This window comes from Salvelinus sp. IW2-2015, linkage group LG4q.2 (genome assembly GCF_002910315.2).
Source record: "Salvelinus sp. IW2-2015 linkage group LG4q.2, ASM291031v2, whole genome shotgun sequence".
Classification (NCBI taxonomy): Eukaryota; Metazoa; Chordata; class Actinopteri; order Salmoniformes; family Salmonidae; genus Salvelinus; species Salvelinus sp. IW2-2015.
Genome location: NC_036843.1, coordinates 17029356 through 17036897, shown reverse-complemented (window position 1 = coordinate 17036897; position 7542 = coordinate 17029356).

The window sequence follows — 7542 nt, the reverse complement described above, 5'->3', positions numbered from 1 at the left end:
AACATAAACTCCTCCACCCAGTGGAAAAAGAGTTCCTCAGCTACTGGTATGCAGCTTTAAGAAAACAGTTTTGATAGCGGAGGTGGAGGAGACGGGCAATGATATCTGAGTAGAGAGCATGAGTCAATAAAATGTGGGAGAGACCACTTACAAGTAGGTTACACACGTACATTGATTCAGTGATGTTTTTTGAGTTTTGAGGTCACTTATTTGGCCAATTGAGTGGAAAGGAAAGTGCACTATGATTCTCTCATTCCAATGCCAGGAGATTCAACGCCTCTAACTTTGACTCAATACTTCCCTAAAACACTTCTCATTTTTAATCATAAACAGACTGATCATTGCAACCACCTGACTTTGGTGCTGTTACAAAGTTTTTTATTATTATGGGTGGGCAAAGTATGTGGTTTTTAGACTTGGGGTTCAGCCAATCTACTCAGCATAAGTCTGGAGTACACAATCTTCTCTGCCTATGGGAGAAGTGGCATAATATCCCAGCTACATTAGTGGTCACAGAGGTTATAAGGCCCACAGTTCCTCCTGGTGTTAAATACTGCATGGAGCCCAGGACTGGTGGTGACGGCAGTACGTCATGCGGGGGCAGAGCAAGAGACAGAAATTAGCATGTTTGAGAAACAGACAGAGAAATTTGCCGTCTCGTCAAGATGATGTTACCCATGTTTCCCCAGCTACACAGTTTTCCCAAACAGTCTACCCACAATGCTAGTAAAAAGCTGCTAGACATTGCTGACAACAGAAAGTTTAAATTTCACACTGTCTTTGAAGTTCCGGGAAGATACCTCCCAATATGTGTAACTAACCTAACTTCTAGTCTTAAAGTTTACCTTGCCATGTTGGTATGATAAAGCTGTCAGAAATACAGTCTATATCAAGTGATAATGAATAAAACCAAGAGTCAGGTTTAGATTACAATAAATCCACCATCATCCATTATTTGGGGTGGCAGGTAGCCTAGTGGTTAGAGCACTGGGCCAGTAACCGAAAGGTTGCTAAATTGAATCCCTGAGCTGACAAGGTAAAAATCTGTCGTTCTGCCCCTGAACAAGGCAGTTAACCCACTGTCCCTATAGCCGTCATTGTAAATAAGAATTTGTTCTTAACTGACTTGCCTAGTTAAATTGAAAAAATCTAGACAAATTGTTTGTTTGGATCTAGTCAAGTATGTCTGTGTAACTATGGTCACACTTCCATAATCCTGTGCATCAACATCTTGTGATTCACTGTTTAGAGGGAAATGACTCACAGAAAACAGACGGAAAAAAGAAGTCTGGACATATAAACTCTGAAAACACTTCTCTCAACTCAAAATCTCAACCACACCACATCTAAAGATCTCCAATTCTCTGCTACCCCCATTATCCGCTAAATGGATAATCTGATATTTTACAGACACAACAACAAACCGAGTTCCACTTATAGAAGCCATCATCATCGAGAGGGACATAATTAGATAATGTTTCTATTTGTGTAACAGCTTGCAAATTCTGGATGAAAGTACAGCATCTCTATAGCAGTGTCAATGGGGCCTATGGGCAGTGCATAGAGGTACAGTACACTGACAATGGAAGTGCACCATTTATCTTGTTATTTCTTGCATCTGTATCAAATACTATCTTGATAGAGGGCTAGCACTTCAAAAGAACAGTGTGTGTGACACTTTAGTGCAACAGTGCAGTGATGTTTGAGGCATGCACTTTCTAGGACATTGTTATTCAGACACTATTTTTTACCCAGTTGAAATATGCAGTGTTGAAGTGTTTTATTCACCACATACCATATGTGTGTTGTTGTATTACTTTGTTATGGTCACCTGCGGAGTGCAAATATCCACMTATCATATTGCGCGTGGAGCAGTTGTCAGACAATTTAAGATGTGCCATAACATAAGGTGGCTGAAAAAAAGTAGCCGGTTGCTCTCAACAAAGACTGATCATCTGTTTTTAAGTGGGACTAATTAAGGGAAGTGCAATTCGTTTGCTACATTCGAGTAGTAAAAATCTCAGAAGAGATAGACAGGCCAATGTTGTAAGGAAATTGGAGTGTCCATTCTCTTGCAAGGCTGAGCATTTATTGATGGCCCATAAAGAACGGTACGCCATAGGATGTATTTGATGCACTGAGAGCATACACTAACCAGAGTTGACTGACAATGATGAAGAGTGTTAGGTATTGGGGTCATTCTGAAAGTCAATGAATGAACTGATGGAAATTCACAATTTGAGAAACCCATTATATAATGATTGGCAATTTACATTCATGAATAGAATTTCCAGATCTGAAACTATGATCAGTGTCTTAAGTGGATTTCCAATCTATTCAGTTCAGTTGCTGGATAAGAATGTTAGTGTTCATTTGTAAACAATTCCCAAGCCATATTCTATTTATAAACCATTGATTTGTAATATATAGCATGATCATATCTTGCTATAGCAAGCCATATATGTTTTTCATTTAGAGTATCCCCCCTCAACTCCATAAATGTTGACATGGCTTAGAGGAGAGACAAAGATCAGTCATAGACACCAGATGGGGCAATACGTGAATGGCACTGTTAAACCATTAAATCTGATGAGCCAATCCATCTCAGCGGATATCTGATTTACAGGTTTTCGTCAACTTTTGTGATGATCTCATTTTAAGAGGAAAGGGCAGAGAAACGTGGAGGCCATTTTTGCTAGAACAGGAAGTCTGGTATGACACCAGTGGAATATTAGATTGTATGGTGGTGTGTTGAAGCCTACTCTGGGCCCCCACCACATGTATGACCTGTCATATGAGACAGACAGTGGGGGGAATAAGGTGGCGCCAAGACCTTTGGTAATGCCTGTTATTGTGTTAGCGCCATTGGCCACATGGTCTCTAAGAAAAAATATTGTTTTTTTACGGCAGACTCCATTTACGTGGCCCAATACAAGTCACATACTATACAGTCCATTAAATCACCAGCTGAAAAACACGGGTTGAAAAATACCCCTTACACACTACAAATTTGGCATTAAACAACAAACATGACCGTGAACAAGAATGCCCTTGTCTGAGCTGGTGGTCCGTGTGAGTAATGGTCACTGCCAAAAGAGAGTGGTCATTGACCTCTGAGTCGACCCCTACATGAGGACAGCCACTACCAGACAATGTGTGGTAATGCTAATTGCTGGATATATTTGCAGTAAGTGCAGCAGCATCATTCAGATGGAGAAACACCAAGATCACTTTGCTTTGGGTCAATATAAAACCTATTTAGTGATGCTAATGCATGGTCTTTTTACATCAGCAGATGTCAGAAAATGCTTATACAGAAGGGCTTAGAGAGAGAGAGGGAGTCGAAACAGCAAGTCTGGGACAAGGTAGAGAAAGAGAGAGAGGGAGATGGGAGAATTAGAGGGAGCATACCTAAGATCACACAGAACACCAGATAAGACAGGAGAATTACACCAGATAGGACAGGCCGACCCTAGCCCCCCGGCACATATATAGTACCAGTCAAAAGTTTGGACACACCTATTAATTCAAGGGTTTTTCTTTATTTTTACTATTTTCTATATTGTAGAATAATAGTGAAGACATCAAAACTATCAAATCAAATTGTATTGGTCACATACACATGGTTAGCAGATGTTAATGCGAGTGTAGCGAAATGCTTGTCAAGTAGTAACCAAAAAAGTGTTAAACAAATCAAAATATGTTACATTTTTAAAAGTATCCACCCTTTGCCTTGATGACAGCTTTGCGCACTATTGGTATTCTTTTGACCAGCTTCATGAGGTCGTCACCTGGAATGCATTTCAATTAACTGGTGTGCCTTGTTAAAAATGTATTTGTGGAATTTCCTTCCTTTCCTTTTTAATGCGTTTGAGCCAATCAGGGGGGTGTACAGAAGATAGCCCTATTTGTTAAAAGACCAAGTCCATATTATGCAAAGAACAGCTCAAATAAGCAAAGAGAAACAACAGTCCAGCATTACTTTAAGACATGAAAGTCAGTCAATCCGGACAATTTTAAGAACTTTGAAAGTTTCTTTAAGTGCAGTCACAAAAACCATTAAGAGCTATGATGAAACTGGCTCTCATGAGGACCGCCACAGGAAAGGAAGATCGAGAATTACCTCTACTGCAGTTGATAAGTTCAATAGAATTACCAGCCTCAGAAATTGCAGCCTAAATAAATGCTTCACAGAGTTCAAGTAACAGAAACATCTCAACATCAACTGTTCAGAGGAGACTGCGTGAATCAGGCCTTCATGGTCGAATTGCTGCAAAGAAACCACTACTAAAGGACACCAATAACAATAAGAGACTTGCTTGGGCCAAGAAACATGAGCAATGGACATTAGACCGGTGGAAATCTGTCCTTTGGTCTGATGAGTACAAATTTGAGATTTTTGGTTCCAACCGCTGTGTCTTTGTGAGATGCAGAGTAGGTGAACGGATGATCTAGGCACGTTTGGTTCCCACCGTGAAGCATGGAGTAGGAGGTTTGCTGGTGACACTGTCAGTGATTTGTTTAGAATTGAAGGCACACTTAACCAGCATGGCTACCACAGCATTCTGCAGCAATACMCCATATGCCATWTGCGCAAACCCATCTGGTTTGCGCATAGTGGGAATATCATTTGTTTTTCAACAGGACAATGTGTTACGCTGTGTAAGGCTGTGTAAGGGCTATTTGACAAAGAGGGAGAATTATGGAGTGCTGCGTCAGATGACCTGGCCTCCACCATAACCTGACCTCAACCAAATTGAGATGGTTTGGGATGAGTTGGACCGCAGAGTGAAGGAAAAGCAGCCAACAAGTGCTCAGCATATGTGGGAACTCCTTCAAGACTGTAGGAAAAGCATTCATCATGAAGCTGGTTGAGAGAATGCCAAGAGTGTGCAAAGCTGTCATCAAGGCAAAGGGTGGCTACTTTAAAGAATCAAAATATAAAATATATTTTTATTTGTTTAACATTTTTTGGGTTACTACATGATTCCATATATGTTATTTCATAGTTTTGATGTCTTCACTATTATTCTACAATGTAGAAAATAGTAAAAATTAAGAAAAACCCTTGAATGAGTAGGTGTGTCCAAACTTTTGACTGTTACTGTACTACTGCAGCACAGACAGTGGAGACTGAGAAGGGGGGGGGGGAAACTGTGGCCCCGTCCAAAGTTATCKGCGTAAAGGGCCAACCAGGCAGGATATTACCCCACCCACTTCGCCAAAGCACAGCTCCCACACCAACAAAGGGATATTAACAGACCACTAACTTACTACCCTGAGACAAGGCCGATTATAAACTGGATAGTTCGAGCCCTGAATACTGATTGGCTGACAGCCGTGGTATATCTGACCGTATATCACGGGWATGACAAAACATTTATTTTTGCTGCTCTAATTACGTTGGTAATCAGTTTATAATAGCAATAAGGCACCTCGGGGGTTTGTGGTATATGACCAACATACCACAGCTAAGGGCTGTATCCAGGTGCTCTGCGATGCGTCGTGCCTAAGAACAGCCCTTAGTTGTGGTATATTGGCCATATACCAGACCCCCTCGTGCCTTATTGCTTAAGTATAGCCCGAGGCCGAGGACAGGAAGGATGGGAGAGTGCGAGCAAGCCAGTGGCTCAGCCCCCATAATAGGGTCAGAGGCAGAGAATCCCTGTGGAGAGAGGGGAGCCGGCCAGGCAGAGAAAGCAAGGTTGGTTCGTCACTCCGTTCACCTTCGCACCCCTGGGCCAGACTGCGCTCAATCATAGGACCTACTGAAGAGTTGAGTCTTCAGTAAAGAGTTAAAGGTTGAGACAGAGTCTGCGTCTCTCACATGGATCGGCAGACCACTCCATAAAAATGTGGCTCTATAGGAGAAAGCCCTGCCTCCAGCTGTTTGTTTAGAAATTCTAGGACAATAAGGAGGCCTGCGTCTTGTGACAGTAGCATACGTGTAGGTATGTACAGCAGCACCAAATCGGAGAGATAGATAGGAGCAAGTCCATGTAATGCTTTGTAGGTTAGCAGTAAAACCTTGAAATCAGCCTCATCCTTAACAGTAAGACAGTGTAGAGAGGCTAGCACTGGAGTAATATGATAGTTTTTTTGGTTCTAGTCAAGATTCTAGCAGCCATATTTAGCTGAATTGTATTTAGTGCCTTATCCGGGTAGCCAGAGAGTAGAGCATTGCAGTAGTCTAATCTTGAAGTGACAAAAGCATGGATTAGCTTTTTGCATAATTTTGGGACAAAAAGTTTCWGATTTTTTCAATGTTACGAAGATGCAAAAAGGCTGCTCTTTAAATATGTGTTATATGTTTGTCCATTACAGAACAGTGCAAGTTGGATCCTAACTGTGGAAAAGCTCTTAGTATTAGATAAATGCCAAGATAAATGCAAATACTTGACAATGCAGGACAAGACGCCAGGCATGTGAATGACATAAACATAATTATTTACAGCAGTGACTTACTTGATTTACAGCAGTGCATCTCCAATTGACTCTTTTCTGTGCAGGAATGCCTGTGTAGCCTAGTCCTTGGMATTTTGGACTATCACCTCATCATCTGAATAAACCTACACTTCACTTTGCACCTTGAACCTTGCCTCGTGCTGTGACATGACTATAAAACAGATTACCAACATTACCTCTTCCACAGAAGTACTTTTTCATCTGTTTAATTGAAGGAGCCTAATGTATTTAAAATAGTGATGGCATCATTACTGTGGTGGGATCACAAATCATGTTGAATGTAAACACTGTATTATGCACTTCTTCTCATATCTCATATGCATATCTTTCAACAACAACATTAAAGTTCAAACACCCAATAAATTAGAAAAGTACTATTCCAGTTACCTCTGGTTATCTTGGAGTATGTGAACTGACCACACACACACACACACACACTTGTAATGAATCATTGTTTTGTGCTCTGACCTTGACCCTTGATTGTGATCTTCCTGATACTAATTAGAAACACTTGATGGCTTATTGTTTCACGGCCTTGCTTTTCCCCTCTGACGATACCCCACCCTGTTTGGATTCAAGGTTGTTCACAGAGGGATATTAGATTTACAACATGCCTAAAACGCAATCCAGCCGTGAATGTACAGAAAATAATCAAGTGGTTTAGGTCTACATTGACACTAAATAAGAGTGTGGTATGTAGGCTTAACTCTAGTGTAAGTCATTGTGTGTGGCAAATGTTTAATTTGTCCTTCCCTGCATTAGTAATGAATTAGTAAAGATTTATTGATTTAAGCAACTCAAGTTCAGAGTTTGTTTTCTTTCTCAGTAATGCTAGGTTGTGGTAGGATGAGCAAAACAACAGCTGCGATGTCAGTAGATATCCAAACACACTTATATCGAGGGGAATTCCATCAAAGTCCTATAAAAATTGGAGTATGAGATAGGGCAGAAATGATAAACAAGATAAAGCCGACACAATTTAAGTAAATTGGGGGAAAAGGGAACAAAAAAGTACACCGATTTTGAGTGACATCACTTCCATGATGGACTCCCTCCTTTAAGAGAATAAGTCAGAGC